At 43.1% G+C, this 22,129-nt stretch overlaps 1 protein-coding gene across 5 annotated transcripts in view; it reads left to right on the forward strand.

The window, feature by feature from the left end:
* Gng12 (G protein subunit gamma 12) overlaps window positions 1-22,129 on the forward strand; it is a 112,036-nt gene that overhangs the window by 20,183 nt on the left and 69,724 nt on the right. Inside the window, exon 1 of one of the 5 annotated variants that reach the window (XM_052173877.1) lies at window positions 969-990. The exons of the other annotated variants lie outside the window; for them this stretch is intronic. The gene's annotated coding sequence lies outside the window, so the exon portion shown is untranslated. Of the gene's footprint in view, window positions 1-968; window positions 991-22,129 lie in introns of those variants that run through there. 5 annotated transcript variants of the gene reach the window in all.

Genomic DNA, 22,129 nt, shown 5'->3' on the forward strand with positions numbered 1-22,129 from the left:
GAGAACCAAATCCAGGGCATTGCACCCACCAGGTAAGTGTTGTCCTGCTTACTGCTGATTTTTGAGGATTTTCCCCCTCTTTTTGATAATAGGTCTTTATCAGAAGTTTCTTTTGCAAATATTTTCATTCTGGCTATGGTTTCTCTTTCCATTCTCATGGCACGGTCTTTAGCAGAGCAGAAGGTTTTTGTTTTGCCTTTTCACTTTAATGAAGGGAAGGAAGCGCATGGGTTCTCTTTGACTGGATCACCTTTTGGTTATTTCTGAGAAGCCATGCTGCCCCCACCCCCACCCGTCATCTTTTATTTTCCTGTTGCTGTGGTGGAGAAGTTGTGATGGCAGGAACTCGAAGCTGCTGATCACATCACATGCAGAATTTGGAACATAAAGCAGTGAGTGCATGTGGAGATCATGAATGGTCCAGATCCCATCCAGGAAATGGTGCGACTGCAGGGAGCAGGCCTTCCCACTTCAATTAAGTCAGTCAGGACAGCTGAGATAATTCCCCACAGATATGCCCAGAGCTCCCTCTCCCAGGCGATCTTAGATTCTGTCAAGTTCTCAGTTGGTATTAACCATTATAATACCCAAACATTCCTGCATGCTCCTAGGGTATCTTCTGGTTTTTAGGTTTTAATTTACCATTAGCTCTGTCATCGATCGGTCTTGACTCCTTGGGAAGGTTGTGAGGTGTGTCTGGTTTGGTTTTTGATGACTTTGTTGAGAAGATTCCTCATGTCATTTCCCTTGTTTACGTTCTTGTCAAAGGTTGGCAGATGGTATTTGTGAAAATCTGTTTCTGACTCTCCATTGTTCTAACCACACTTTTGCCAGGACGATGCTATCTGATTACTGTAGCATTCTGAGTCTTGCAGTCAGACTCAGTCCTCCAAAGTGGTTCTTTAATAGTAATTTAACTATTCCAGGTCTTTTTCTTCTCTGTGAACACCTTAGATGATGGTAAAGATCAAGTTGTGAAGAACTACAATCGTAAGATCACTGCTGTTTTCTGTCTATGAACATGTACTGTTCATTTATTCAGATCTTTGATTCTTTTCATCAGAATTTTGTAGTTTTCCATACGTAGTGTTTATAGCTCAACATTTCATTTGGGGAGGTGCTAATATAAATTTTAATTTGAAATTTAACATGTTCATTGTATACACACACACACACACACACACACACACACACACAATGAAGTTGGCTTGTATCCAGCAACTTCCTTTGATCACTTACTAGACTGGAGACAAGTTTTTATTTTTTCAGATTTATAGATGATCATGTCACCTGTGAGCAAAGCTTCATTTTTCTCCCCATTTATCTTTTACATTTGTGTGTGTATGTATACATACATGTGCACATGTGTGCACATACAAACAGGCTTACACTTGAAGGTCAGGGGACAATTCTGGGGAGTCAGCCATTCTCTCCTCTGTGTTTGTTCTGGGGATCAAACTTGCCTGTCAGACTTGGTGGTAAGCATCTCTATACCTCACAGATTCTTATTTTTTATTTATCTTTCTTGTTGCATTTGCCCTTTGAATACAATGTTAAAAGCAGTGGCAGCTTATCTTCAGATGAATGGATTTTTAAAATGTGGTTTATATATATGGTAGAATTTAACTTTGCTCTAAAGAATTAAAAGAAAGATTCAGAGAGATTTTGCATGTGTTCTCATGTGTAGACTCTAGATTTAAGTTTATCTATAAACACATATATTCATACCTATGTAAGATGTGAAAATAGAAAGGGGAATATGAGAGGAAAACAGTAGATCTAAATGAAAGAGAAGAAACAAGGAAGAAAAATAAAAAGAGAGAGGATGAGCTAGAGAGACAGCTCAGGGTTAAGAACTCTCTTATAGAACCTGAGCTGGTCCCCAGCTCCAGCTGCTTGGAAGTCTAGCTCCGGGCAGTCTGACTTCCTGCTCTGCTCTCCATGGGCACACAGTCACACCACACACACATATACAATCTAACAAAAATGACATCTTTCAAAAAAAAAAAAAAAACATGTGGAGAGGGCATGCTGACCTTTTCTAATTTTAGGAAAGCTTTCTGTTTAAAACAGTGTGTTTAACACCACTAAACATTCTGTTAACTGCAGCTTTTGAGGTATTTTTGGTTTTGGAGATTTTTAGCGGGGAGGTGTTTTGTTTTTGTCTTTGTGAGATGGGGTCTTATAGTCCTGGCCCATTTTGGCTTGTAGCCTAGGGTTGCCTTGAAGTATGCTGGCCCTTCTAGAGTTCCCCGACTGATGGAATTAGAGCATTCACTCCTCAAGGCTCACGGTGGGGTTTTAAGAGACATTCTTTGTCAATCAGAGGAACATTATTTCCCGTTGACAGAGTTTTTATAAATGTTGGGTTTTTCTAAGTGCCTTTACTGCTTAAAACCAAACATGTTACTGTGTTTTATCTGTCAGAAGCCTATTTTATATTATATAATTTTATCACAAGGATATTTTCTGACACAAACATCAGCCTTTTTGTGAATAATACTGTTTTCATCTTGATAACTTTGTTTTCTAATTTTATAACATTATTTGTAACAAATCTTCTCTCTATTATAATCATTGAATTAGTGTTGGTTGGCTACTGCATATGTCTTCCTGTTAACAAAACCAGAGATCTCAACACTGAACACATGTGTATATAATTTATATGGGGCAAAGTACAGAGGCTATGCAGGCATGTTTCTACCAAGGCCCTTAATCTTTTTATTTTCATAATTGATTTAAAAAGTTTAGACATTTTTGAGAAGTAATTAAAGCATATTTTAATAATGTAACCATCCTTTAAATGTACAATGTTAGTTATCTCTCTTCTGAACCTGCAATAATTTTTTCTTTTTTAGCCTCAGTTTCCATAATTAACATTTAAGAATGCCAGGTCCAAACCCTTCCTCTGGAAAGTTCAAAGAGCTCAACGTCTGCATCTCAGTATCTCTCTCTTAGGCCTGACGGAAGGAGAATATCATTGGCTTTTAACTTTAGTCCCAGATTTAACAGTTAATTCCTGATTTGGCTTGGCCTGGCTGAGGACCTGAAGTAGCAGGTTTTTGGAAAGAAACAGCAGGTAGGGGAGGGGAGGAGCATGGTACAAAGAGAGAACAGTGACACACATGAAAGCCCTAGTCGCTGCAAGTCCACGCTCATCCTGGGGTGATTCTGTCCACATGTATACATGAACATGGCTTAATTTAATCCTGTCAGTAATTTTAGCACACATTAACTTAAAAATTCTAAAATGATTTTGTTAAAGATTTTGTTAATAATGTTTAGAAATTTTAGTGGCAGATTTAATTTTCCTTCATATTGTTTTAGACACAAATAATAAAAGTATCATGGGGGCTAGAGAGATGCTCACCAGCTAAGACCATCTTATTGCTCTTGCAAAGGACCCATGTTCAGTTCACAGCACCCACACAGCAGCTCACAGACTTTCTATTTCCCATTTTCTACCAAAAATAACGCAGATTGGGATTGCCCCATCTTAGCAAAGGAGTGTATGTTTTGAGCTAGTTTATGTGTTACATATGGGAATTTCCTAGATTGTTAGGACAAGGTGGGTTTCTCACACTGTGTTGGCTGTGCTGCGTGCTTATGGGGATGTCAGGTGGGGTAGGTAGGCTCACTGTTTTGTGGTTGTGGTTTCGATGCGTCCAGTTGTTTCAAATGCTACTGCCCCTGACTCCTGTCATGGTGAACTACAGCCTAGAATAGGGCTGAAATAATCCTTTACCTTTACCCATAAGCTGCTTTTGTCAGGGCTTTCTTATACAGCATTGTGAATGTAAACTAACTGTGTGGAGGGTGGGTATAGCAAAGTGGGGGACCCTGTTGTAGGTTTCAGGGGCTATCTAATGACATCATTAGGTAGAGGCTAGTGGTCTGCTAAGAAAACTTTTCGTAGTCACAAGGATTGGACGCAGGGATGGGCTATGAGTGGGTTTCTGGGGGATTGAAAATAGGACAAGGTGCTTTCAGTCTGGTCTGTAACACAACTCTCTAGCGTCAGGAAATTCAGTCAGTTGGCCTTGCAGAATTGTTACCACACATGTGCCTTTTGGTTTTCGTTCTGGAAATTTGTTTATGATAAAATACACGATGGCTACGAAGCACTTCCCTCAGGCTGACAGCTGTGAGTGCGCTGCCTGGGGAGGCTTGCACACAGAGTGGAGAGGAGCCTGCGCACTGCTGCTTCACTGCTTCAGTTTGTGCTCCAGCTCCTTCCCGATGGACGCTCTCCGTCCATCTCCATAGCACCTTCCCTCTGTGTCACCTTCCCCAGGTCAGTACTTTCAACCTACTTTCATTATTACACAAGGAGAAAAATTAAAGAAATATGAGTTCAATAACTTAAATGGAAATGCCTCTCCTAAAAGTGTACTTAATACTAAAAGAATAAGTTGTAGGGCTGGAGAGATGACTCAGCAGTTAAGAACACTGACTGCTCTTCCAGAGGTTCTGAGTTCAATTCCCAGAAACTACATGGTGGCTCCCATCTATAATGGGGTGAATACCCTCTTCTGATTTGTCTGAAGAGAGTGAGAATGTACCCAGATACATCAAATAAATAAATAAATCTAAAATATATTTATTAAAAAAAGAAAACTTTTAAGTTGTAATTGAGCTGGGCTGTGTTTGGGAAGGCTGTAGACCACAGTGATGCCTATGACTTTTTGTGTCTTGTCCTGCCGAGAACCAGTTCAGGCCATGATAATACAGACCTGGTCTCAAAGGCTGGTTCTTGCTATCCACTTTGCCCTTCTGAAGGTCATCTCTGTCTCTTAATTCTTTCAGCTTCTCAGGCCAGGGCCAGGCCAGGCCTGGTCTGGCTGTAGTGCCTCTTCCTTCTGCCCCCAGGGCTCACTCACCCTTTTAGAACTGACTGGTTGAGCTTTAGAACTGGGCCACACCTAAGGCCACACACAATGGGAGCTGTGGGAGAGGTGTTAACACCACCTAGACTGGGTCAGAGGGAGGATGTGGCTTGGCAGGAAGGCTGCCTGGGACAGAACTATCCTACAGCCTGTGAGGGACCTGCACCTTCAAATGTACAGTTTGATTAATCGTTTGATTAATCTTTGTGATGTGTGTTCATGCATGTGTATGTGCTCTTGTATGTGTGCTTGTGAAGGCCAATAGTTGATATTACATGTCTTCCTCAGTTATTTACTATACTACTGTCATAAAATGTAAAGCCAAAGCAACATGGGGAGGAAAGTTTATTTGGCTTACACTTCCATAGCAGTGTTTATCATCAAAGGAAGTCAGGACAGGAACTCACACTGGGCAACAGTCTGGAAGCAGGAGCTGTTGCAGAGGCCATGGAAGAGTGCTGCTCACCAACTGTTCCCCATGGCTCCTCAGCCTGCTCTCTTAAAGACCGAAGGCCAGGGAAGGCACCACCTACACTGAGCTGGGCCTTCCCACATCAGTCACTAATAAAGACTCTTATGGAGGTATTTTCTCAAATGAAGCTCCCTCCTCTCCTCTCTGGTAACTCTAACTTGTATCAAGTTGACATAAAGCCAGCCAGCACACTCTGTTTTTTGAGATAAAGTCTTACTCTCGTATTTGGCAAGACTAGCTGTCCAGCAGGCGCCAGAGAACCTGTGTGCCTTCAGCACTAGGTTTCCAGGCACATCACCACAGCCGCTTGTTGTAAGGCTGCTGGGGATCTGAACTCAGGTCCTTATGCTTGCCTGGCAAGCGCTGCACCACTGACTAGCCAGCTCCTCAGCCCACTTTGGCATGCTTATCATATGATCTTAATATGCCACTTTTGAAGAGACACTGGTTCCAGAGAAGAGGTGCAAGAGCCTAATGTGCCCAAGTCCAGTGACAAAAGCGTGGGCTTTCCCGTGTGGTAGAGTGGTGTGGCTGGCTAGACAGCAGGGTGGGGCCGAATGCCTGGCCACCAGGGTGGGAACTGAGTGGTTGTACAGGTAGGTCTTGAGCATCTTGCCTCTCATTGCTCCATCCGGCCTCCTTATCCTGTCCTGTGGCCCACACATATGTCTGTCCTTGTATTGTGTCCTTCTGTGATTTAGCCATTCCTTCTCCGCTGTGGACTTGTGCATGTTTTCAAAGCCTTTGCAACCTCACACTGGTTTCCTTGGTACCTTGGCCTGGATGCCCTGCGGGCACCTTCATATCAGCTTACTTTTCTGATCACCCAGACTTGGAATTGTGGAATGTCACAAAGCTTCTTATTCTGTTAGGAAATCACAACAGGGCAGGCAGAACTGCTCTCTCTGACACTGTCTGGATTCACTCCAGTAGCCTGCAAATATTCCTTCTCTGTCCTTTTCTTTCTCTCCCACACCCGTTTTCCTGTTTTTCTCCTCCTTCTTTTTTCCTCTTTCCTTTCTAAAAAGCATTATTTATTAAGCCGAGAACTGTACTCCTTTCCCCACATAGATTATGTCATTAAATGCTCACAAAATCTGTGAGAAATTAGTATCAGTATCACTCCAAACTCTGTAGTGCAAACAAATTGGGTATGCAACGTGTGTAAGCTCCCATAGTCTAGCGTCAGAGTTGAGGACAATCTGTGAGTTTTGTCCAGCACCCTGCCTCATGAGTAGCTTAGACACTCAACTGGGGTACATGTTGATCTCCTCCCGACCCCCCTTCTGTGGAGGTCACAGATGTGCCCCTGTCACTTCACAGAGTCCTGTACTACCATCCCCTACTCCTGGCTGTGTTTTCTGCCATTCCCTGAATTAACTTCCATCCCACCCTATCCCAGCCATGTTTTTGGCATTTTGAAGACACTGATTTATGGAAAACAACATGACTTTGAAAGCCTGGCTTCAGCCCGAGAGTTTTTTCTTGTCATTGTTCATTTCTCTGAGTTGCTTTTCTGTTCAGGTAGTGGGTATTGACTGCCTGCTTTCTCCTGCTGGCCCCGCACAAGCGATGTGGATGTTCAGAGCTCCCACACTGGCCATTTGCCCGCCTTTGATTGCTTGCTGGACTGCGTCGAGCGGTCCTTGTGGAGTACTCTGCCTGGTGCAAGGTGCTAGTTCCTCAGAGCTACTGTCTTCTTCTTAGCCAAAAAAGCTCCTTGCATCTTGCTAACCTTTTGTTTCCACTTCTTCTAGCCTTCTTTTCCTTAAAAAATACAGTATAGGTTTTTTCTTCTTCTTGTGTGTGTGTGTAGGGGGGACATGTGTCACAGCCCTAGCATGGATGCTGGAAGTTCTATGTGAACTCACTTCACACCTCCCATCTTCCTCTGCGTTCTGGAGATCACACTCAGGCTGTCAGGCTTGCACTGTAATGCAACAGCGCCATCTTACCAGCTTCATCGTGTGTCCTCCGGATGGCTGAACTGAAAAGCTCTGTTATTCATTACAGCTTTCTGGACACTTGTCATTGAATAGAATGTGCAATTTAAGCCATTCTTGCTAAACCCTTTAAAAAGCAGGTGTTTTGCCAAGTGTGGCCCACAAACACTGTGTCGTCTCAGATCCTTTCAGGGAGCAACAAGGTGAGATATATTTCTCTAATATTAAGATATTTCTTGGTGTTTTCACTTTGTTGACATTTGCAATATGCTGCAGAAGACATGGAATAAACTTCTGTTGCTTAACTATTAATCAAAGGAGTAGTCACATGCCTTACAACTTTATGCTCAGAATGAGAAAAAAATGTTACTTAAGGATGTCCTTGATGCAGTGGAAGTTACTTAACTAAGCCTCATTTCAAAACATATCTTTTTAAAATCTACCATGTGACACAGTAAAGAATAAAGCTATTCTCCTGACCCTCAAGCCTCGTGTCTCAGGGAAACACTTGGATTTAGTCGCATACCTAACTAGCCACATTGTTTTTACTGGTTTCTCTCGTGAGTTCTCTATTTTGCATCACTGATGCGCTGCAGGCTTGGCTATGGACTGCAAAGCACTAGGTAGGATCTAATACTGTTTTCTTGCCTAGATAGGACCTCGGTGGTAGAAGCACTGTCCCAGCCACAGTATGCTCATAGTTGAACAGCATCAGAGAGTCAGCCTTTGCTGAAGCAGTCAGTGACTGCAGCTTTTTGTTTTTGAGACTGAATAACAATAAGGCAGTACGTAGATTATTTAATGTTGGGTCTTTCAAACCTTCTGACACTTTTAAAAACTGAGAATCCTGTGGGTTTTTATTTAGCTTAAGTTTGACATATATAGTAACTGTTGGCATAAAAGAAACTGAAATTGGGAAGTTTAAAAATGTTTCATTAAAATTTTTATAATGATTCTCGTGGGGCCCCACTTTTGGGACTGTGAAGGCAGCCTAACTTCTGGTTGAGCTAGGTTTGAAACCCTGGTGACCTGGCAGGTGACTTTGCGAGGGATGGTAGACGTCTTGCCACACTCCTGGATACCAGGTCTCTGACACAAGGTAGCAGCTCTCCATAGGCCTGTTGCCATCAGTCACATAAGGGCAATGCCCCACGCCCCTCCACAGGTAGGAATAGTAAACACAGGTCATGTAACCTCAATACAGATCTCCATTTTAGTGAGGTACCTAAAGGTCTGAAGGGCTTAGCCAATAAACGCCCCTTCCCAGGGCGTTATTGTTAAACTCCTCCCTGCAAAAGGTATTTAACCTCAGGCTCGCCCTGAGAAAGTGGGGTACAGTTTTACTCATCACACTCTCCACCATGACAATAAATGCCTTAAAACCATGGACTGTCTCTTTTCATCGGGTTCTGCCATGGGGAGCAAGAACAGGCCTTTGTCTAAAGAGCTGGCACTAATCTCTGTAGAAGGCCTCTCAGCACAGCCTAGGCCTCCACCAAGCCAGCCACCGCTGAACAAGCCAAGGACTCTCCTCCCCTCAGGACCCAGCCAGAGCTCCCTCTTTACCCCTTTGACCCTGGGCTAGATCCAGCCCTTGGGCCCCCACTCCATTCTCAGCTCTTCCGCGGCATCCTGCGGATTCTGGGGTGTCTAATAGTTTGAGAACCTACCTGATGGCTGGCCTCTGTGTATCCCTGGGGACGACACCCCCCCCCAGCTATCTCCAGCAGTCCCCAGGGACCCCAGACTGCCCTCCCCCACCCCCAGAGTGGGGTCCCAAGGCTTCCCATAGCCTGGCTTCCCATAGCTGAGGCCTGCCCGGTGCCAGCATGGGAAAAGCACAGTCAAAACTTCCTCATCTTGTCTCCCTCCCCAGGGGCCAGAGCCCCAAGCGGACGGGACACCATTAACCCACACCCACTTATAGACAAATACTATAGGCAATTAAGGAATCCCGAGAGTGAGAGAAATAGTCCTTCTCAGGGATGAGTCCCAATTCTTTATCCTGTAACAAGTGGTCACTATTGAGTTAGAAGTGTTTAGTATGCTAATGAGATAGATCATTTATAGTAGCCAGCCCTTATGTAGCTTCAGGATGACAGCTAACTAAATAAAACAGCAACACAGAACAGTATAGCAAGAATAGATGGCTGTGGTAGAAGTCCTAACATGCCAAACCTTTGGGAGGGAAAAGGTTATGGCAGCTTGTGACTTATCAGCCAGCCATGCTTGTGTAACAACGCCTCCATAAAAACTGAGGAGAGTAGTGCTTGGAGAGTTTCCTGGTAGTTCCTGGAAGTTGATGCCCCTAGAAAGAGCACAATAGTTCCTTATCTCTTTCCACATGCTCTGCTGTAGCTCTCCTTCCCTTCATCTGATCTTTAACTGTCTCTCCTCTCAAATAGACCAAGAATGTTTTCTGAATTCTATGAACTGCTCTAACAAATTAATGAACAGAAGGTGGGGGGTAAATGGGTGAAGATGGGTGTTTCTAGCCTGTCAGAAGCAGAGGTAAAAAGTACCAGGGCTTTTTGCCTGGAGCCTGAAGTCTTAGGGAATGTGCCTTAAGTATGGGATAAAATGCTTTATTCAGGTAGACAGTACCAGAGTGGAGTCTAATTGAAGGACATCCAGCTGGCATCCAGCATGCTTGCTGGTGCTTACAAGAAGACCCAAACACGTTGGGTTGACTGTTGAGAAAACCAGGGTTGGTTTTCTTCCCTGTATTTTCAGACGCCTACTGGCAAAAACTTGTACCACAAAAGAAAGAAGCTTGTTTTGTGTCTTGGTTGTTCAGGAAGAACAGTGGCTTTTGTCCTGACTAGTGTATATATCCTTCTCCTTCCTGTACCTGCAAACCGCAGCTGATGGACACTAATGACAAGAGCCCTTAAGTCCAAGTCCGCTCCCCCCAGTGTTGTAAGCACCAGCACCATGTGCTCAGCTCTTTATATGAGCATCAGACCTGAGTCTGGAATGTAAAGATGAAAGACACCGAGGTCAGGAACACCTTGGGGAGTCAGCCGGTGGCCATAACCCTGAGGGTAAAGCTTCCTAGTCAGTGATGTGTGTACACACATGGTATATGCCCCAATAGGTAGCCCTGGAGATGGAATTTTTTTTATTGCCCCACCCATTTTCAAGGTTTGAACCTCTTCTGATAAAGTGTGGAAAGTTTAACTGGAAATTATTTGAGTAAAATCAATTTGAGGGAATTTTCCAAAATCCAGAACTAAAAAAGGGACTTTTCTGCACAGGCCACCAAACTCTACTTGGGCTTCCTTAGATCTTGGTGTGCAGTTTTATTTGTGTGCTGTTTTTACTTGAGTTGGTGTTTTGTTTTCACGTTTATCTAAGTCACTTGTCATGCTCAGCCTGCAGCAGGGTGGCCTTCCGCACTGACTGTCTGGAACCCATAGAGACCTCAAAGGAGAGCATCCTGGAGACTTGGAGAGAGTCCCCAGTCTTGGTCTTCATGGCAGAACAGGCTCCGTATTATTAGAAAAATAATCTGGGGCTGGAGAGATGGCTCAGTGGTTAAGAGCTACTCTTCCAGAGGTCCTGAGTTCAACTCCCAGCAACCACATGGTGGCTTACAACCATCTGTAATGGAATCTGATGCCTTCTTCTTGTGTGTCTGAAGATAGCTACAGTGTACTCATATAAATAAATCTTATTTTAAAAAAAAGAAAAAGGAAAAAGAAAAAGAATCTGAGATTTTACCTTGGTATGCATGATTTTTATTTTTTATCTGGTACTTTTATCTAATAAAATATTCCAAGTGAGAACAAGCCGGAGCTTAGAGAACAGTGAGCTGAGGTGGGGCTAAGTCACTTGTTTCTGTCAGCCTTGGCTTAAATCAACTAACTTTATTTCTATAAAAAGTCTGATAATTCTAACAGTTACTTCGAGATGTGGACATGAAAGGTACCCTTATGTGTATAAATTATCATACATCTAGCAAACATGTTTAGTTCCTGCCTTCTGTTTTGTAAACTTCGGGATGACACTGTAAGACCAGGTTGAAATGGGATTCGCAGGAAAGTACTTACCAATGTTCCTGCATTGTGGTAGAATACTCAGGAAATAGCAATTTCTGTTACTGTTATGTCTAAGTTTAGAACTTCTTGAATTAGCCAGAATTAACCAAGAGAAGGGTGAAGAAATACGTGGTGTACCAGCCCACAAGGAAAAGTACATATCTCTGTGGAATGGAGCCTAACGTACCTGCATCTATAGTACAGGAATGTATGGTTCCACACAGCGTTCATTCTTGGGAGGCCTTCAGACATTAGGAACAATGTACATGTTTAGTCCGTAAATAAATGGATATATTTTGTCAAGGCATCGTGAACAAAATAATAATAATAGTAGTAATAGTAATTAATAATTAATAATGAAAAAAAGAGTATTTATGTTCTATTACACAAAAACATGCCTTTTAAAAATTGGTCAAATGTTAAATTGTGAGCATATAGATCATAAGTTTCCAACATTGATAATATAACGACTCTGAAGATAAGCAGTAGAAAGAAGAGCCAGTTTCCATTATTTCATTAAGTTCCAAACTTGAATTGTGCACTGGTGTTCTTATGAATGCAGATTCATGCTTTCATGTAGATGGGAGCCTGTGTGTGAGTCTGTTGGTCTGTCTGTACATCTGCCCTCATTGTGTACTGCCCTCGTCCTTTGTCCTCGTGCTCCAGTTCTTCTTGTAATGGCAGTAAATGGACCCTGCCCTGGTAAGTGGCTATAGGCTTAGCTTCTCGCCTAAATTACAGAATATCAGAAGGCAGTGGAGCTTCTTGTTACATGTGAGCTAGGCGGCTGAAGCAGTGCCTGACGACATGGGAAGCCCAGTAGGCACATGTGGCATGCATTGCACAGTGGAAACCGTAACAAACATTCACATAGTTGAATCCCAATGAGGTCAAACAGTTTTAATGTAGGAAGACATTTAGACCCCAAGAACCTCAGTGTCTTTGTCTCTAAAATAGTTATAGTTGTTTTGTGCCCCTGAGGTGGTTTGTATCCTTTGTGCCTGGCACAGTGTCCATTATAAAGTACTGGTTCAGCACTGAGTGTTGGCAGAAGAAAATGAAAGAAGACAACTCTGATTGGTGGACGGAGCAGCTGCTCTAGATGGAGAAAGCCCAGCGGCTCCTGAATTAGATGGCATAAATACTTCCTGAGTATGTCATATTTATCCTGTCAGTTGCTAGTTTGCTAAATGAATGTTCCTAAATCTGCAAGCTTTGTCATTTCATGACTAGTAAGGCTTAACATGTCAGAAAAACAAACTGACCAGTCGTGGCCCCTATAAAGTTAAGGGCTTTATCATGGAGGAGACAGCTGTTCTTCTTACTGTCATTAAAGGTCCGTGCTTGTCTCGGCCCATTAATTTACCCCCTTGGTATCGATTTTTAATTTTAAATTTGTCATGGTCACCAAATGGCTGTCATGGCCTTTCAGCCAGTTTCAAAGAACCAGTAATACGCTCCTGCTTTCGCTGAGGACATAGAATCCTTTCCTGTGTCCTCCCCTGGTGTCCCTTCAGGTCTCATTGGATTGACCTCAGCTTGGCCACCCATCCAGAGCTCCCAGCATCCCTACACAGGAACCCAGTCTTTGTCATCAGGGGCACCTTGGGAACTGTCTGCCAAGTGACCAGTAGTAGAGAAACAGTGGAGGGAAAAAGAAAAACAAAAGATTGGTGTTCACTGGATAGGAGTTTTCTGTGAGATTCTGATATCCATGTTGAGGGATTCAGGAGTTACAAGTCCTGAATTGATTATTCTATTGGTTTTGAATCTAGGAGGAATACTGGAAAATAATCTCTGTTATGTATGTGAGGGGTATTATCCCCACCTCTGACTTTTAAAAAAAAGTTAAACAAATATTTATGAATGTAGCTATGTTTGTGAGTGTCCACAAAGGCAGAAGAGAGCATTGGATCTTCCTGAGCTGGAGTTACAGGTGATTCTGAGTCATTTAACCCTATGCTGGTCTCCTCTGCAGGAGCGGTACCTGTGAGCCGCTTTCCCGTCATCCTTGCCTTACTTTAATTTTCAGTTACTTCTTCGTTCACTGTGTTGTACATGTGTGTCTGTGACCACACTCACCCCGTACTCTCTCTTACCCCTCCTGAGCCCTCTTCTTTTTTTTTTTAACTTTTTTTTATTCGATATATTTTTTATTTACATTACAAATGATTTCCCCTTTTCTAGCCCCCCACTCCCCGAAAGTCCCATAAGCCCCCTTCTCTTCCCCTGTCCTCCCTCCCACCCCTTCCCAGTTCCCCGTTCTGGTTTTGCCAAATACTGTTTCACTGAGTCTTTCCAGAACCAGGGGCCACTCCTCCTTTCTTCTTGTACCTCATTTGATGTGTGGATTATGTTTTGGGTATTCCAGTTTTCTAGGTTAATATCCACTTATTAGTGAGTGCATACCATGATTCACCTTTTGAGTCTGGGTTACCTCACTTAGTATGATGTTCTCTAGCTCCATCCATTTGCCTAAGAATTTCATGAATTCATTGTTTCTAATGGCTGAATAGTACTCCATTGTGTAGATATACCACATTTTTTGCATCCACTCTTCTGTTGAGGGATACCTGGGTTCTTTCCAGCTTCTGGCAATTATAAATAGGGCTGCTATGAACATAGTAGAGCATGTATCCTTATTACATGGTGGGGAATCCTCTGGATATATGCCCAGGAGTGGTATAGCAGGATCTTCTGGAAGTGAGGTGCCCAGTTTTCTGAGGAACTGCCAGACTGATTTCCAGAGTGGTTGTACCAATTTGCAACCCCACCAGCAGTGGAGGAGTGTTCCTCTTTCTCCACATCCTAGCCAACACCTGCTGTCTCCTGAATTTTTAATCTTAGCCATTCTGACTGGTTTAAGGTGAAATCTCAGGGTTGTTTTGATTTGCATTTCCCTAATGACTAATGAAGTTGAACATTTTTTAAGATGCTTCTCTGCCATCTGAAGTTCTTCAGGTGAGAATTCTTTATTTAACTCTGTACCCCATTTTTTTAATAGGGTTGTTTGGTTTTCTGGAGTCTTTATATATATTGGATATTAGCCCTCTATCTGATGTAGGATTGGTGAAGATCTTTTCCCAATTTGTTGGTTGCCGATTTGTCCTTTTGATGGTGTCCTTTGCCTTACAGAAACTTTGTAATTTTATGAGATCCCATTTGTCAATTCTTGATTTTAGAGCATACGCTATTGGTGTTCTGTTCAGAAACTTTCTCCCTGTACCAATGTCCTCAAGAGTCTTCCCCAGTTTCTTTTCTATTAGCTTCAGAGTATCTGGCTTTATGTGGAGGTCCTTGATCCATTTGGATTTGAGCTTAGTACAAGGAGACAAGGATGGATCAATTAGCTGGTTCAACCTCCAGTTGAACCAGCACCATTTGTTGAAAAGGCTATCTTTTTTCCATTGGATGTTTTCAGCCCCTTTGTCGAGGATCAAGTGGCCATAGGTGTGTGGGTTCATTTCTGGATCTTCAATCCTGTTCCATTGATCTGCCTGCCTGTCACTGTACCAATACCATGCAGTTTTTAACACTATTGCTCTGTAGTATTGCTTGAGGTCAGGGATACTGATTCCCCCAGAATTTCTTTTGTTGCTGAGAATTGTTTTAGCTATCCTGGGTTTTTTGTTATTCCAGATGAATTTGAGAATTGCTCTTTCTAGCTCTGTGAAGAATTGAGTTGGGATTTTGATGGGGATTGCATTGAATCTGTAGATTGCTTTTGCTGAGCCCTCTTCTTTCTGCTGCTCATCCCTTTCATGTCTTAGTGTCTGCTCGTGACTCAGGGAGTTTAATTAGGTTTGCTTAAGAAACCATGCTTGGGGGTTATTTACCAGACCATGGGCAAGTTACTAGTGGTGTAGCACTCAAGAAAATGACTTCCCCTTTCCTGGCAACCATTAAGCACATTAGCTCCTCAGGGCACAGTGAGGCTTCATGAACATTGATGGACCCAGTCTTGAGCAGGTCATGAGCAGGTAGGCACAGCTGCTGTGAGCTCGTGAGTCTAGCGGCTATGACATGCCTAAAAGACAGCATGTCTCAGCTCTCCTCCCGTCCTCAAGCATTCAGTGCCCTTCCTACCCTCTCCCAAGTCTGGAAGGGCTGTCGGCCTTTCTTTCTGGGTAGGGAAAGAATAGAGGAATGAAAGGATTCACATAGGGAGACATGTGGGAGTTAGTGTTGGCATCGGAAGTGTTTTAACCTTGCATATTGCCAGAAGTGCATCAAAACTGGCCAAAGGACTATTAACAGATTAGTTACTCACCCAAACACCTTGAGGGGGAGGAGAAAATATACAACAGTATTTGGACAGGCAGGCATTTGAGAGTGTTTGCAGTGAAGCTTTGCAGAAGAGTTCAGGAATGTGAGGGTTACTCAGAAAGTCGCCATCCCCTTCCCCAATTGCCTTATTTAAAGAGAAAGTTAAACTCATGCTTCTGAATCAGAGCCTGTATTTTGGTGTAAGACTTGGGATGTTTTTCACTTCACATTGAATATAGCTGGGTACCTGAGAAGGCTGGTGATGGCCACTGGGTGGGTGCAGCTAGCTAAGGCCTGGCCAGCCCATTCAGCGCCTTGGAGTTCAGACACAAAAGTGAGCTCTTACCCACTTTCTGGTGTAAGCTCTATCTGGAGTCCTGACTATATTTGAATACTTGTCTTCAATATTAAAAACACAGCACATAGCCGGGCGGTGGTGGCGCATGCCTGTAATCCCAGCACTTGGGAGGCAGAGGCAGACATATTTCTGAGTTCAAGGCCAGCCTAGTCTACAGAGTGAGTTCCAGGACAGCCAGGACTTCACAGAGAAACCCTGTCTCAAAGAAAAAAAAAAACAAACCAGCACATATTTTACTGTACAAAAGTGCATTCTGGGAGTTAAAAACCCATGTGGTTAATTTGTATGTGGTGTACTAGCTCATACATTATTTGTATCTTATTCTTTGTGTCATCCATCTCACAGTTTATAAGACTTTAATAAACATGTAAAAAATTCTTCATTAAAATCATACAAACATTTGGTAAAAATTAAAAAAAAAAAGTTACCAGTCCTCGGTTTATGTTGGCTGCCTGAGCTGGGTGTGCAGAGAAGGGGGAAGAACTGAAGACATTTGCATAGTCCAGGTAGCTGAGACCCGGGGATTCCATTCAGTTAAACTGTGCTCATATCCCAGGAATCCAGAGTTCTGATTTAAAAGAAAAAAGAAAGGAAGGAAGGATGGGAGGGAAGAAGGGAGGGAGGGAGGGAGAGAGGGAGGGAGGAAGGAAGGAAGGAAGGAAGGAAGGAAGGAAGGAAGGAAGGAAGGAAGGAAGAGAGGCTTTGTGAGGACACACTAACTTGAGTAACAACATGCTTCTTTTGTAATTCATATTTACTGTTTTCATTTGGACATACTACCCAAAAGTTTAAATTCCTCTATGGTTAGAGGGTCCACATCACAGACAGACGCACTGGTGAGAGAGGGTCACAGAGAGGAGCCACAGTGGGAGAGTATACTGCATTACACACAGGACCTTTAAACATTAAAGAAACTTCATAAATAAAATTCTACCAAGACTCATGCATAATTTATTACATAGTACTTATTGAGGAGGTCACTGGGCAGAAAAATCATTGTGTTTTATTTATGTTATATGTAGTATTAGCATGTGATCAGATCTTTGAACTGTGCTGTGAATTCTCAAGTGATTCCAAATCAAGAATATTGTAGTCTGTAATTTAAGCACAAAATCCTTTTTTGTTCCTGTTAGCTCCCAAATAATTGAAACAAAGACTGATTAAGTTCATTAACAATCTGTAAGCCTAGGCCAGGCAGGCTCTGAGCTATTCTAATCCTCTATGGCTGTTTTTTAGCCATGGCTTTTTACCTTCTATCTGAGTCTGCCCCTGGTTCACTGTGCTCCATGTGTGTCTTCATGGTTGAGTCCCTTGGCTACCTGCTTTATCAAGACTCCTCCTGGACCCTCTGCCTCATGGCCACCTCTTGGTCTCTCAACTGGGTCTCTCCTTTCCTCATGGTCCTTCCTCTCCTTCTCCCTGAAACCCCTGGTCGGAATCACAAGTCTAGCTCTTCTATCTCCTCCGCCCAGCCATAGGCTGATCAGTTCCTTATCAACCAGTCAGATAATTAAGGAGCATTCTTTACACAACATTGATATAGCAGATGGTTCGGTAATCATGAGAGTGCTAGCATTATTAGATCTCTGTACACTGGAATCAGCATCTGAATATATAGTACACACAACAAAACCCCAACACAGTATCTTGTTTGGGGCCAGCAGAATGGCTAAATGGATAAAGGCACTCACCGCCATGTCTGCTGTGGGTCTGATTCCCAGGACCTATGTGATGAAGGGCAGAACCCACTCCCTCAAGTTGTTCCTGACCTCCACATGTGCGCTATGGTATGAGGGTGCCTCCCCACCACAATAAATAAATGCAATAAACAATTTTTAAAAGAATGCCTTATTTTTATGAAAGAATCCTAAAGTCTCACCTTTAAAAGCTCCAGAAAGATTATGCTTTAAGAAATAGAGAGGTGAGGGGCTAGAGAAATGGTTCCGTGGTTAAGACTGCTGGCTGCTCTAGCAGAGGACTCAGATTTACTTCCTAGCATGTGCATAGCAGCCCACAACTGCCCAACTCACGTTCTAGGGGATCCCACACCTTCACACAGAAGTCCATCCAGGCAAAACACCAATGCACATAACATAAAAAGTGATTTTAAAAGAAAGAGGAAGAGATGAACCAGGTGGGTGTTACAGACCTGCGTTCCCAGCACTCAGGATACCGACTCGGGGAGACTTCAAGCACTAGGCAAGCCTGAGCTGTAAAGATCCAGTCTTACAACAAACCTAAAGGCGAGGGAGGAGCAGTTGGTGAGATGGTTCATCAAGTACAGTGCTTGCTGAGTGAGCACTCCTGACTCTGAGTTCCATGGGCACACTTGGCCCAGCCCACCTCACAACAAAAATAAATAAAATGTAAAAAGAAAACAAATTGGAAAAAGAAATGGCAGTTGGCACTTGCTCTAACGTGTTGGAGCTGACTGAGGCTTCTTGGGGAGGCAAATGAAGGGAGGTAAAAGTGTGATGAGAAATAGTGGTCTTGGGGGGGGGGTCCCCTTCTCTACCACCCCGCACAGATGCCAGGGTAGAGTGGCTGTCCCTAGAGCTCCCACTGCCTACTTAGTGTGTCCTCATCAATGGGACTCATTCATGAAGAGGAAACACTGCCCCTCTGAAAGGCACCCGAATCAGCCAAGCTGTCTAAACCCAAAAGGACCCACTTGGGAAGGGTTTGTGCTTGTTTCTAAAACTCCCTCTCCCAGGAGTTTTCTTAATGTTCTACAGTGTTTTCAGTGGTTGTTGGCACCAAATTTCATTGAAGCAAGCAACAAAAGTAGTGGAACAACCCACTTGGCACTGAGATCAGAGCCAGCGGTATTTAGAAGTAACAGGAAGAAGCTGTGCTACCTACCAACCACAGATAGGGCAAACAGGAGTATGTTTAAAGGAGCCAAGTCATAAGGCCTTAAGAGACAGAAGACAGAAGAACAGCAGTTGCCTACCAAACATTTTGAGTATAGCCATTGTATTTTCCATTGAACTCATGTAATTTCTTTGCAAGTTTATCACTTTTTGGAAATGAGAAACATTTTTCTAGTACTAACTGAAACCCAGTTCAACAGAAAATATTTCTGGCCAATTTATAGTACCTGTGGGAGATGGAAGATGCTTCAGTAGGCAACGTTCTTGCTGTGCAAGCATGAGGACGTGAGTTTCCAAATTCCAGCACCCATGTAAAAGCCAGACAAAGCAGCACTGGTGGTATAGGCAGGCGGACCCCGGAGCTTGGTGGCTGGCCTGTTTAGCCAAATCAGTAAACTTGAGGTTTAGCCTGGAAGTTGATTGAAGAAGACACGTGTTCTCAGCATCTCAGGTCATCTCAGCATGTACCCGTATGAGCATGTGTGCGTCTCAGGTCATCTCAGCATGTACCCGTATGAGCATGTGTGCTTGCTCTCTCCCTCCCTCCACACACATAGAAACTAAAGTTGTTATTGAATGCCTATTCTTGTCAGGCTTCATTTCAGACCCCAGGGTACAACTTTGAACATATAGTCCGTTTGCTCATGGAATTTTCATTACGGGAGAGATACACATAAGTCAGTAGTAGCTAGAAAGGAGAGCATCAGGACGCGTATTGACATAGATAGCATAGCAATGTGTGGGAGGAGGGCTCTTCTGCAGAACCTGGAGGACCTGAAGAAACCAGATAGGTAGGAGTAGGTGTCCGCTTATGGTCCCAGTAGAAAGGTGAATATACTTGAAGGCCTCGAGGCTGGAGCTTGCTAGTGATACTTGAAGAGAAGCAAGCCCTTGACTGGATGGAGGATTAGAACAAGGATGCCCGGAGGCCAAGGATGGTCTTCAATGCGTATGCTAAGGCTGCTGAGACTTCTGAGCAGGGGAGTGAAGTGAACAGCCCTTCGCTTACTGGATGAGACCAGACTGAGATGACAGTAAGATCCAAACTCTGGGAAGGGTTATATCAGTCATCTATGCAAGAGATGCTGGCTGCCTTGGAGAGGTGAGGGTAGATGCTGGATAGATTCAGAAGGTATTTTGAAGCAGGAGTCACAGGAGTTGTGTACGAAATGAAGTAGAGTTTAGCTTATATTACTATATGTGAGGTAATAAGAAAGAAGCTAGAAATGGTGATGTGTGGAGTCTCACGCCTATAATCTAGCCCCCCCTCCCCAAAAGGGTGAGACAGGAGGATTGCAGTAAGCTTTGAGGTCAGGCTGGGCTACATAGCAAGACACTGTATTGACAAAAATCCAAAGAGGAGAACTAAGCCATGTGAATAGAATGATTATTTTTAACATAAAATCTAACAACCTAGAGTACTCCAATAAAACTGGAATTTTTAGAAGGCAAAGTAATTTTAACATACATTATCAGTGATAAATGCTGCTAAGTTCTATATCTTTTATTTCCTGGGGTAGGGAGCTTCTTAAATAGTTCTATCCAAGCATGTTGGACTATTAGCATTTTTTTCATTAAGCTCTAACAGTGTGTTACACAGCATTGCTTTTTTGTCAAATTACTAAAGCTCATATCCCCATTCATTCTTCTGACACTCTTCTTACCAGGAAATTGGAACTAGATAGCATTTGCTAAGCTTCCTGGGTAGATGCATTTGAACTAGGATTTAATAGCAGGCCTTTGGCACTTAATGGCTTGGAAGCTTTCTGCATCTCCTGCTGGAAAGCCATTTAGCCTGTTTACGTTTTACTCACTACCTGTTTGTGGAAAGGAATATTCTTGAATAGTCTGCTGCTTTAGTTTACAGCTCTGTACCTACAAACCAAGTATATTCAACATCTTACACAGAGTTCACTCAACCAAAGCAGTTACATTGAGTACCTGGCTGTTAGTGGTTTCCTTGATAACAATTGTCTATAACAAGGTTTCAAAGCAAGGATGCTAGAGATTGTGTGAAAATGTGTGTTTATTACAAGTTAAAAAACAACACCAATAAACAGACAACAGAAACAAAAACAAAAGCAGAGTCACTTGTGATGGTAGACATCTGTAATCCCAGCACTTAGAAGATCAAGACAATTAAATTCACTGCCAGCTCTAGGGCAGTCTCAAAACATGAAATAGAGCAAAGCCTACATTAGATTTAAGATATTGAAAAACAGGTATATTAATTTTTTTCTGTTACTGGTATTGTCAGACTACTCAGCTTATCCATGCATTGGTTGAAAACATGGACTACCAGCTACTACAAGGAGCTGGAAAAGTGGTGGTTAAGAGTACTGGCTGCTCTTGCAGAGGACCTAGATTTTATTCCTGGCGTCTACCCAATGGCTCACAGCCATCTGTAACTTCAGTTCTAGGAACCTCTTTCTAACCTCTGCAGTCACCACATACACATGCATGCAGGCAAACCACTCACACATAAAATAAGATAAATAATTCTCTTTTTAAAACAATAGACTTTTAAACTGGGTAGTGGTGGCACACGCCCTTAATCCTAGCACTTGGGAAGCAGAGGCAGGCGAATTTCTGAGTTCGAGGTCAGTCTGGTCTACAGAGTGAGTTCCAGGACAGCCAAGTCAACACAGAGAAACCCTGCCTCCAAAAACCAAAAAAACAAACAACAAAAAAAAGACTTTTAGTCTGCATATTACGGATGGGCTCTCTCTGGATTACTCTTAATAGACAGCTTAAGTCAAGTCTGCCAACAAGGAGTCCATACAGACCCATAATTTGGTTGTGAGTGACAGATGCCACTGATACTACTCATGTAGTGGTAAGTGATGTCTCTGTACTTCAGTGGACACTACGGCTAACAGCATTTCTATGTGTGGGCTGGCCCACAGGCCTGGGTGCAGCCTTTGGAATAAGTTAGAGCTATTTCTCACTGGAGGTCTTTGCATGTCTCTGATCCTAAAGCTGCCTTTTCTCCTGTTAAAGGACCATGTCCTTATATAAAGTTCCTTTCTGTGGTCATCCAGGAGGAGTTTAGAGAGATTCCATAGAATTCTAGGCCATTTCCTGGCAAGCAATTTCAGTTCTCACCGTGACTTTCTTTTCTCCAGACAAAGCCATTGTGTCTTACTACTTAGGCATGCTTTCCATGTAATACCCATACGTGGAGTCCAGGTAGAAAGCTCAGTCAGTAAACTACTTGCTTTGCACGTATAAGGACTGAATTCAACCCCAAGCACCTGTATACAGAAGGTAGCTGTAGTAGCACACAGTAAT

This window comes from Apodemus sylvaticus, chromosome 2 (genome assembly GCF_947179515.1).
Source record: "Apodemus sylvaticus chromosome 2, mApoSyl1.1, whole genome shotgun sequence".
NCBI classification, from domain to species: Eukaryota; Metazoa; Chordata; class Mammalia; order Rodentia; family Muridae; genus Apodemus; species Apodemus sylvaticus.